Source organism: Petaurus breviceps, unplaced genomic scaffold (genome assembly GCF_028583685.1).
Source record: "Petaurus breviceps papuanus isolate PSGF00001 unplaced genomic scaffold, PetGlider_PUasm1.0 567, whole genome shotgun sequence".
Taxonomy (NCBI): domain Eukaryota; kingdom Metazoa; phylum Chordata; class Mammalia; order Diprotodontia; family Petauridae; genus Petaurus; species Petaurus breviceps.
Genome location: NW_027186383.1, coordinates 9,859,348 through 9,870,657, shown reverse-complemented (window position 1 = coordinate 9,870,657; position 11,310 = coordinate 9,859,348). Strand labels below are relative to the sequence as shown.

General features: G+C 52.0%; 1 long non-coding RNA gene across 1 annotated transcript in view; it reads right to left on the bottom strand.

The window, feature by feature from the left end:
- Window positions 1-6,344: 6,344 nt before the first annotated feature.
- Window positions 6,345-11,310, bottom strand: part of LOC138173281 (uncharacterized) — a 12,354-nt gene continuing 7,388 nt past the window's right edge. The window contains exon 3 of the long non-coding RNA XR_011171359.1: window positions 6,345-8,577. This is a non-coding gene — a long non-coding RNA (uncharacterized lncRNA). The remainder of the gene's footprint in view (window positions 8,578-11,310) is intronic.

The window sequence follows — 11,310 nt, the reverse complement described above, 5'->3', positions numbered from 1 at the left end:
TGTCCCTGTCCGACTAGACCATAAATCTCCAGGTAGGCTTGGGCTTTGGCGGTCCCACATTCCTCAAAGAGCCTGGGGCCCTCCCAGGCCTAGGCCCTTGGGTGGGGCAGCTCAGGGGTCAATCTCCCTTGAGGCTCAGAGGCCTCAGAGAGGGAGGAGAGGCCTTCCAGGTCACCTAGTCCAACCCCTCGCTTTACAGAGGAGACTGAGGCCAACAGGATTTAGGAAATCGTTCTCATTAATAAAGACAATTGCCACTTGCTTCCCTCTGACTCACCCAAGAAGTGTGGCTGTGGGGCCAGGCCGGGCCACTTCCTCCCTTTGTGCAGCTCTCTGGCCAGGCCAGGAATGGGCACCTGGGGAAGGGGCACAGAGGAGCCATGGACCCACACCTTCTTCAACTACACCCCCCAAGAAAGCCCCCATTCCACAGGTGAGGAAGGAAGAGGCCTGCTCCCTGAGCCTGGGATGTGGGATCCAAACCCTGGTCCCCGGCTCTAAGCCTAGCTGTCCTTCTGGGCACCAGTAGGGCCAACTTGAGGGCCTGAACCAGAAGGTGGAACCCAGGAACCCTGAGCCCTGAGTCCTGCCCTGTGGGAGGCCTGGCTGACAGATGCTGGGCCTGCCCTTCTGGGGGCTGGAGCAGCATTAACCAATCAAATGTGGGCTGGGCCAGCCAGGGAGACCTGCTTCCCAGCCCCAGCCACTCACCAGCTGGGGGTTCTCAGGAGCTGATGGGGCAGTGGGCAGAGCCTTCCAGTCATTCCAGCTGCCCGGGCTCCCCCGGCAATCCCTTCCCCTCTCTGGGCCTCTCTGCAGTGAAATAAAGGGGTTGGGGGCGGCCAGGTGATGCATTTAGTAAGACTTCCGGCCCCGGAGTTGGGAGACCTAGGATCGATTCTGGCCTCAGATAATTAACACCCACACAAAATAACTGGCCATGTAACCTTGAGCAAGTTACTTAACCCCAATTGCTTTAAAAAAAAAATTTTTTTTTTTTAAAGAAATAAAGGGGTTGGACTCAGTGGTCTCTGGGGTCCAGCTCCAGACCTGGCAGCTGGCTCTCATGACCTCAGCAAGTGATTGAACGTGGCTCTGTGAGAGCTTCCTCATCTGTAAAATGGGTATGGATATGAATTTATGTTGACTACCTTTTGAGGAAGAGGAAATGTTCGTTAGCTCAAAGGGGCAGGACCAGTGGGTGCCTGGGGTCAGAAGAGGACCTGCCTTTAAAGACAGGTGCTGACCCTTACTCACTAGGTCACCCTGGGCAAGTCACTTCCCTAACTTGTCCAGGGCTCCCTCCCTGGCCCCCCAACTTGTCCAGGGAGCCTTCCTTTGCTCTTCAACTTGTCCAGGGCTCCCCCCTGGTCCCCAGCTTGTCCAGGGAGCCTTCCTTTGCTCTTCAACTTGTCCAGGGCTCCCCCCTGGTCCCCAGCTTGTCCAAGTTTCCCTCCCTGGCCTCCCAGCTTATCCAGGGCACCTTTGTTGGCCCTCCCAACTTATTCAGGGTTCCCAGCCTCATTGCTCTCTGGACCTACAGGGCTGCAGACAGAACCGGCTCTGAATCCATAGGCTTGTAGGAACCTGTCCCTCCCCCTGGCCCCAGTCTGTCTGTGGCAGGGAGCACAGGGCTTCCTCTTGGCTGGGGAACAGATGGCCCCCTCTCTCCCCCCTCCCCCATAAGCAGGCAGAAAGGAGGCATTCCCAGGGGCCTCCAGCTCCGCCTCTGCCCACTCTGCTCGGCCTCCCAGGATCCCCCTCCCCTCCGCCTCCCTCCCTCACAGAGGCACTGAGCTGAGAAGAAGAGAAACATCTGGGCCACCCCTGGGTGTCCCCAGGGAGCCCGGAGACCTCAGCTGCACTTCTGCACTGAGCCGCCCCCTCCAGCCTGGATGGTCTCTCTGAAGTGGTGGGATAACTGATAGAAAAGATAGCGCTGGGGGCCAGTCCTGAGCCCCCTCCCCACCCCAGGCCCAGACCCTCTGCCGGCTAGATCCTGGCCAGCACCCTAGGGGCACCCGCCAGCTTTGGGAGCCATTTCCTGCCTGGGAAGAGAGGGTAGATCCCAAGGCTATCAGGCTCCCTGGGTCATGCTGGGCTGGCCCAGTCCCCAAACATGCCCAAATTTTCACCTGTGTAAAATGAAGGGCCTGAAGGTCCTACCCTGGAGAGCCAGGCTGCCCCTTCCATTCTGCCCATCACCCCATGGGCTGAGTGGAGACTGTGAGACCCGAGTTCAAATCCTACCTCAGGCACTTACTAGCTTGGTGACCTTGGGCAAGTCATTTAACTTCTGTCTCCTCATGGGTTAAATGGGGGGTATCACAGCCCCTGCCTCCCAGAGGTGGCTGAGAAGCTCAGGAGGTGAAGTAGTAAAGTCTGCCTTAGCTGGAGACTCTTGGGCCCTGCCCTCAAGCAGCTTTCACTCTGTGGGAGGGGATTAGAGAGGATGATTAAAATAGGTGTGAATTCAGGCTTATAGAGCACACACAGTAAGTACCTGATTGCTCCTCGGCCAGCAGGCTCTGCCCCCTGGCACCGAGGACCTGTGCCCCTTTGGACCTGGGGCTCCAGCCTTTCTCTGCCCAAGGCTCCCCTTGCCCTTAGACAGGGCTAACCCTCCCCTGGGTACCAGTGTCTCCTCTGCAGACTTACTGTGTGCATGTTTGGGAGAAGGCTCTCAGAAGCTTTGTCTCCTGTCAGCCAAAGGGCCCCAGACACACGAAGGATGAAGAGCCTAGCCAGAGCATCCTCCGGCCTCCAAGCAGCCTTCTCCCAGTAGAGGCACACACCAGCCAGCTAGACCATGGACTTGTTGGAAAGAACCTTGGCTCTCAAGCCAAAGATCCTGGGTGAAATTCTCTGGCACTGGTCTACTTGTGTGACCTTGGGCATGGCATTCAACATCTCTAAGTCTCTAAGTTTCCTTATCTGTAAAATGAGAAGGTGGGCTAGATGGTGTCTGAGCTCCCTTCCAGCTCTAAATCTGTGGTCTCCTCTGGGCTTCAGTCTCCTCTTCTATGTAAAGACAGGATTGACCTCAGTGATCTCTAAGGTGCCTTCTGACTTGAGTCCAAATCTTGGTTCTTCTAACTAACCCGAGTCACTTTGGGCAGTCCCACCCCATCCCTGGGCTTCAGTTTCCTCATCTGTAAGACTAGAGGCATGCCCTAGCCGACCTCCCACAGCTCTGCATCCAGGAGTCACTTCACTGTCTAGGCCTTGGCTTCCTCATGCCTCCTGTGGCCTCTGAGACTGTGGCCCTGCCCAAGGCCCGGACAGCCCATGGCCCTCCTTCAGGAGCAGCCAGAAGGGGAAGCTGCTCTGTGTGGGACTGGGCCGCTGGTGGGGTCACCCTGTCTACACAGCCCTCTGGCCCCTGCCCTGTGCCCACATCCTATTCTTTTGCCTCTGCTGGGCCTGACTGCCTGGGACCTGGACTGTGGTCTGGGGGTGACTGACTGTCCTAGAATCATGGAGCATCAGAGTGGGCAGGGTCCTGGGGGCCACCTCACCCAGCCCTTGGATGGTACAGTGGGGGAGGCTGGGGCCCAGAGACGGCAATACCTTGTGTCAGGTCACACAGTAGGGGCATGGCAGAGTCTGAACTTAAACCCATCTCTCCTGACTCCTGAGGCTCTTTCTGGAGACCTCAGTCACCCAGCGGACAGATGGAGGGTTTTCAGTGGGCTCGGTGCCCCTGTGTGCAATCGTGCACAGTGTGAGAGACCAGGCGGGCTCAGCCTCTGCAGAGTCCCTGGTACCTTTATCAGGGACTCAGGAAAGGCTATGTAGGCAGAACCAGGCCTCTACTGCTAAGGGAGACAAGGAAGAAGGCCAGTGTTGTTTGTGGCTATGTGTGTGTGTGCACATGCTAGAGACATGCACATGCACACGTGTGCACTGTGAGTGGTGTCCTCTGGCAGTGGGAGCTTCTCAGCGGGCAGGAAGCTGCCCCTCACCCCTGGACCTGTTCTGGGCCCTGAGGCTGAACACACATGTAAGACAGGTGTGAGGCATGTAGAGTAGAGGGGCTCTGAATGGGTCAGGGAGCAGGGCCAAAGACTGAGGTCTGGGAGGGACCTTGTCCAACTGCCTCATTTTATAATGGGAGAAACTGAGTCCCAGAAAGGAAGGGGGGACTTCATGCTCAGAGACTGAGAGCTGGAAGGGGCCTTTAGTCCAAACCCCTTATATTACAAAGGAAGGAGCTGAGGACCGGAGAGAGGAAGCAAGTCCAGGATCAGAGATTGAGGCCTTGAAGGTCACTCAATTCGGCCCCTTCATTGTCCAGGTTCAGAGAGGGCAGTCCACCAGCCCAAAGCCACAACAGCTAAGTGCTAAGTGGGAGAGATGAGCTCAGCCCCAAGGCCTCTGCTTCCAGACACAGCTCTGGAACAGCTCCCACCCAAGGGGCCAGGAATCGTACAGACATGGCCCATGCTTCTAAAAGAATTTCATTCCATCAGGCTGCTGGCCTTAATACCTTAATCCTTCCAGCGGCCCCCTACTGCCTCTAAGTTAAAATTAAAACTCCTGTTTGGTCCTTAAAAGCCCTCCCTAATCTGACTGCATCCGGTCTTTCTACCTTATTACATGCCCCTCTCCTTCATGTAATCAATGTTGTGGCCAAACTGGCTTCCAGGATGTACAGCAGCTCAACATGCCCTCTCCCACTGCCACATCTTTGCACTGGCTGTGCCTCATGCCTGGAATTCACTCCCTCCTCCCTTCCAAGGCTTAGAGTCCTGAGCTTTCTTCCAAGCCCAGTGCAAAGGTTTCTTCTCCCTGAGGCCTATTCAAGTCCCCAGAGCTGTCCTGGTGCAAACTCTACTTGACCATTTTTGAAGCTACAGGGCCTTGGCCAGGCCAGGCCAGGCTTACCCCAAGTTTCCTCTGGAAGCACAGCCATTGACCCACTGGATAAAGCAATTGTTCATCCAGGTTATGTTGCTGGGACAGCCTGGGGCTTGGCCTTAGAGCCTCCATCCATGCCCCCTAGCTTTTCCTGTTTGATCCCCTGTCTAACCCCTGTGCATGGATGAGTCTTAGAGACCTTTCCAGGGGGCCCCTCCCAGCAGCATAGGTGCTCAGTGAGTATTATGTGGAGGGAAGGAAGAAAGGAGGGAAGGAGGGAGGGAGGGAGGGAGGAAGGAAGGAAGGAAGGAAGGAAGGAAGGAAGGAAGGAAGGAAGGAAGGAAGGAAGGAAGGAAGGAAGGAAGGAAGGAAGGAAGGAAGGAAGGAAGGAAGGAAGGAAGGAAGGAAGAAGGAAGAAAGGAGGAAGGGAGGGAGGGAGGAATTTCTACTCCAGTTGCAGCATCTAGCAGAAATCATTGTTTCCCAGGATTCCGAGGACTTCAGGGCGCACTGAGGATCCTCTCTCTCCTCTCCCCACATCTTCAGATGACCTGGTCCTCCTCCTGCCCTCTAATTCGTGCTCCTCAGTTTGCCCCATTTCCCCCAACATGGTGAATGTTCCTGAGAGACAATGCTCCCTGGGCCCTCCTTGGCCACCCCCTGCCCCTTCAGCTCTGACAGCTCAAGATGTGGGAGTCAGTGAAGAGAGCACTGGCCCTGGAGTCTGGAGGACCTGAGTTCAAATCTGGCCTCAGATGCTTGACACACTTACTAGCTGTGTGATCTTGGGCAAGTCACTTAACCCCAATTTCCCTGCCTTCCCCCTCCAAAAAAAAATGTGGGAGTCAGTAGTTACAGGACCTCTGGGTCAGGGCTGAGGCCAGGAGCCTGGATGTGGCAGGGAAGTACCTGGGCCTGGTATTTTGGGGGCATGGAAATTAGGGGTTGGGGTTGGAGATGGGGAATGGGAGGTTGGGGGATGGGGAGGGGAGGTTTACTGGGTCACTTCCTGAAAACAGCCTGCTCTTCCTCTTTGGTTTCTTCCCCACCTAGGAGGCTGGCCAAGTCCCTCCCCTTCCAGAGGTCAAGACTGGCCAAAGTCTCCCTGGCAGGGCCCCTCATCTCACCGACAGGGAGCTCAGTCACCTGGGCCAGCGGTTCATTCTTCCCAATCTGATGGCTGCGGTTACCTACCTGGGTCATGGCCTAGGGCACTTTGGGGAAAGTCCATGAGTGCCAATTAAATGCTGGCCTCAGGACCCAGGCAAGTCCCTTTCACTGCTCTGAACCTTAGTTTCCTCATCTGTAAAATGGGGAGACTGACAGCAGCTACTTAGCAGGACTGTCAGGAAGGTCAGAAGCAAAGGGTAAAGGGTCAAATGAAGGTGCGCCATGATTGTTATCCATGTCAACTTCCTGGGAGCAGGGATGACTATACTCTGGTTTTGTGTCCCTGGTGCTCAGCACAGATTAGGTGCCTAATAAATGCTTGTTGGTTATAGAGATGATTAATATGCATTTAGTGTAGCATTAAAATATCAATAAACAATCATCTGGCTTAATGGCAAGCACAAGTGGTTCACACTTTGTTTCAGCTATTGAATTAACACCCTGTTTCGGTTCAAGTTTCTTTTGAGCCTTGTATCAAGTCTGTTAAGAAACAGAACATGTGAACCCCACAACTTGTGAACCCTGGAACTCATGAACTCCTGCAACAGGAAGGGGAGGAGCTAGTGACCATATATAAGGAGACACCCAGGCTAGAGACAGCAGAACTGAGAAGAGGACTCTTGTGGCAGCAGAGTTAAGGGAAATACTTGTGGTATCCCAGAACTCTGTCTGTTCTGTCTGTGTTGATGTTTCTTTGTGGTACTTTGTACAGAAGCCCTGGACCTTACTGGAAGCCCTGAAAGAGGATTTTCTGGTTGTCTGTTTACAGAAGTCCTGGAGGAGGGTTTTGGAGGTCCTGGGACTGTACTGATGATTTGTGCTGACCTCGTGGACCTTGTTTGTGGGTCTGTGTTGATTTCTATGTTGATGATCTACGTTGAGTTCTCAGACCTTGTTGGTGGGTCTGAGTTGATTTCACAGGCAGATAGTGAATTGATGATGGTACCGGCAATGTGCATGAATGTTATTGCAGCTCTGTCAAGCTTTGTCTTCCCAGAAACTGGAACTGTGAAGGACTTGAGGTGGACTGGACACTGTGAACTTCAATGTGGAATGGGAACTGGACAAGGAGCTGGGAGCTGCCTGCCTTTGAACTCAGGTGACAGTTGGAGCTGGGACCATGGAAGAGGAACCATGGGAGCTGAGAGCCAGACTCAAGTCAAGCTGAAAGAAGACTTTACTTGGATACTGTGTATGACTGAAAAGATTATGATTTACTGTGACCTAGGGGTGGAGAACTTCGACTTTTGTACTTTGTGATTGAATTAAGGATTTTGTGATTGACTAAATGAATGTATTTTGTTTAAAACTATGTGACCACTTTGGTGAAAACAATGTGGCCATTTTAGTGATAAGTTGTTGAGTTGTGACATGGTAAATGCTGTATTTTGATTTTCTATGAATGTTTTGCTCTGATTTGTTATTGAATAGAGAGCTCAATATACTATGTAACCAGAATCTTGAAAGTTGTTCACAGCAGCAGTCCTCTGGAAAGCTGCTCATGTGGGGTTTTACATTATGGAATAGTTGGCAGATAATAGTAGATATTCTTATTTCCCACTCTGGTATCTCCAGGCTGAGCATGGGGCAGGGGAATTCCTAGTCAGACTTGGATGGGGAGGGAGGGAGCACTAGGCAGGAGAGGAGGAGGCTGGAGACCATGGGGTTCTGTAGCAAAGGCTGGGCCCAGAGAACCACAAGAAAGAGAGGTTCACTGACCCCAGTCTTGTTTGTGGGAGGTGAAAATTCTGCCCCAGGCACTGGTGATGTCCAACATCATGAATGCTTATCTCTGAGCCTACATGAGCAGAGGAGAATTAGAAAGCCTCTCCTTCCACCTCCTTCACAAGTCTGATGGATTCTTTTTGTTTCAGCATCACCATCTTTTCTGATTTGACCCTGCCCTTCACCCCCTGGAAAGAAACCCTCCCTCAGAACAGAGGCACAAACTGCCGAGGTTTTGCCCACAAACTCGCCTGCTTTTCTATGAAGGAAAGGGAGGAGTGTTTCCTTATCTCTGCTCTAGAACCCTCTGGGGCTTTGGGGTTTCCTTTTGTTGATCTTTACATTGTGGTCATTATGTCTATACTATTCCCCTGGCTCTCCTTGCCTCCCTTTGCGTCAGTCCATACAAACCTTCCCATGTTTCTCTTATTTGTCTTTCATTACTACACAATAATTTGCTCCTACCTAGGCCCTTTCTCAAACTAGAGATTCTGGAAGGAACTCGCCAATGGGAGAAGGAGGCATGGGGTAGAGACATTCCTAAGGGCAGAACATTGCAGGCAGGGAGCAGCCTGTGCAAAATCAGAGGCGGTCGGTGGCAGGCATCCCAGGCTCAGAGCACAGCAAGTAGATCACTTGGGCCAGAAGATGGACCCATGGAGAAGAATCATGGGTCCTAAGCTTGGAAAGCAGCGCATTGGAATCAAACTGTGGAGGGATTGTGTTTGATCCTGGAGAAAACAGGGATCCTTTCAAGATTCTTGAGGGAAGGAGCGACACAATTTCTTTGGATTCTCCTACTGTCATCCATCCTGTTAGCTTCTGGGAGAGAGCCCGGGTCAGTGCAGGATCAGGCAATAGAGGAAAAAAATAAGAAATAAAGCAAAGTTCAGAAGGTGAGTACTCCATTTTCTCTCTCTTATCTTAAAATTTCACAATTCTTTCCTCAACAGTTAAAAACTCTCACATTATGAAACTTCTCCTTAGCCTCCCCAGTTCCTTTTCACTATCTGAGGATAATTTTTTTTCTTTTTTGGATGGGGAAAAGCAGGGCAATTGGTGAGTTGGTTAAGTGACCTGTCCAAGGTCACACAGTGAGTGTTAAGCGTCTGAGGCCATATTTGAACTCAGGTCCTCCTGACTCCAGAGCTGGTGCTGTATTCACTGAGCCACCTAGCTGCCCTTCTGAGGATGATTTATATAGGACTATTCTTACATCTGTCCTTGGTTATAAGACCCTGTTTCTCACCTCTTATACGGATCCTTTTAAAGTCTAAGCTCACTAGAGAGCACCCTATGAAACCACATAACATCAGTCTCTTTAGAGATACTGGTCCCAATTCTTCATGATGGTGTCATCACAATTGGAGCCTTTCATTTATCTTTTCTGAAGTCTTTTCTGTTTTAATCTTCATTTGGCAATTCCATAAGGGGTATAGTTTGACACCACAGGCTGCTGACAGATGTCTTATGTAATGGCAAATGCCAAGGAAAGAATGAATCCAGAGTTCCTAAGTCTGCTCAATAAAACCCCCAGAGAACAGGTCCAATTTGGGAGAGTCTAGAGGACCTGCCCAGGTCTGGAGCAGTCCTGGGACCATCCCAAGATCAGAGAATTCCCTAAGAAACCAAGAAAGCCCAAGGCAAGAAGTTGATTCAGAGTTTAGGTTGTTAGCAGCTATTCATTAGTGGCCCCCTTTATTTTTTTTAATGTTTAAAGAAGATGTTGTTACCCAGCAACCAAGCTATAAGAAAGACAAACTATGTAAACAAAGCATGGGCAGGGGAGTTACAAGTGCCACTATGGGATATAACTGAGGAAGGAAGGAAGGAAGGAAGGAAGGAAGGAAGGAAGGAAGGAAGGAAGGAAGGAAGGGGAAGGAAGGAAGGAAGGAAGGAAGGAAGGAAGGAAGGAAGGAAGGAAGGAAGAGAGAGAGAGAGAGAGAGAGAGAAAGAAAGAAAGAAAGAAAGAAAGAAAGAAAGAAAGAAAGAAAGAAAGAAAGAAAGAAAGAAAGAAAGAAAGAAAGAAAAAGAAAGAAAGAAAGAGGAAGGGAGGGAAGGGAAGGGAAGGGAAGGGAAGGGAAGGGAAGGGAAGGGGAGAGAAAATAAGGAAGGACAGCACACAAAGGCCTTCTTGGTCTCTGGCCGCCATGTTTGTGCTCCAGCATCCCTCTCTCTGGAAGGCCCCTGCTGTCTTCTCCAAGGACATCATATTCAGTTTACAGCTCCGCAGTTCAGTCATGGGCACATCTATGCCTCTCTCTGCACCTCAGTTTCTTCCCCTGTGAAATGCAGCAAAAAGCCCCCACGACCCTGTCCTGCTCCCTGACACAGATCCCAATAGCGGTGTCTGACATCTCTGATGGCACCTTAAGACGCGTAGCTTTACTAGTTTCATCTCCTCAGAACAAGCTTGTGAGGTAGATGCCGTCATTAGGCCCATTTTACAGAGGAGGAGCCAGAGTCCCAGTGGCTGGATTTGAATGCCAGACCTCCTGACTCTGGGGTCAGTGACTCTTTTTGCTCTGACGCTCTGCCTCTGAGCAGGTTTTACAGATGGAGGGACTGAGGCTCCTTCTCCTAGGTCCTGGGTCATTCATGGTAGGATTTAATTGAGGCTCCTTTCGACACTGGGATTGATACAGAGGAGGGGGAGGGGGATGATTTGGGTCAGTACCAACAATGGTGGAAGGCTCTGGTGATGTTCTGCCTGTGAGAAGAGTCAGGGAAGACCCCATCACTGCCTCCCGCTCTCTGAAGGGCTCTTGGAGGGTGGAAGTTACAGAGACAGACGTCCCTTCCCTGGAAGGAAGAATCTCCTAAAAATCACATTGCGACAGGGATGGGACCTGTGATTTTATTGGCACAGAGAACTCCCATGTGAGGAGGCCCCTCCACTGATGCAAGGTAGCAACTCCTTACAGAGAGCTAGCTGTCTGGGGCACTTGCCTCTGGTCACACAGAGACAGAACTTCATCCTGGCTCTGCCCAGCTTGGAGGGTAGCTCTGTCTCTACTGGGCCAAGCTGCCCTGGCCAGGGTCAGTCCCAAATGGACTAGTGTATTTACAAAGCATGAGTTCCCTGTCTCTTCAAGTTTTTCTGCTTGTGTCCAAGTGGAGACTGGGTGACCATCTGTCAGGGAAGCTGTGCAGGGATTCCTCCGTGGTCTGGCAGTTGGGCCTGGACAGACTCCCAAGTTCTTGCCAACTCTGAGCATCTGTGATGCTGTGAGCAGAGCTGAGTTAGCGGTTTGAGAAGGAATGAGCTATATAGCGGCTGGAATCCACTTAAGACAGCCCTGGGGCTGGTCCAGAAGAGTCTAGGCTCTCTGAGGGCAGGGATGGGTTGGTCATTTGGGGGACTGTTGTTTCCTCCCTGCTTCCCACAGCACCCAACACATAATGGGCACTTAATGAATGCTAGTAACCTTCTATCCTTCCTCCCTCCCTCCATCCCCTCCCCTCCCCTTCCCTTCCCTTCATCCCCTCTCCTTCCCTCCATCCCCTCTCCTCCCCTGCCCTCCCTTCCTCTCCCCTCCCCTCCCTTCCCCTCCC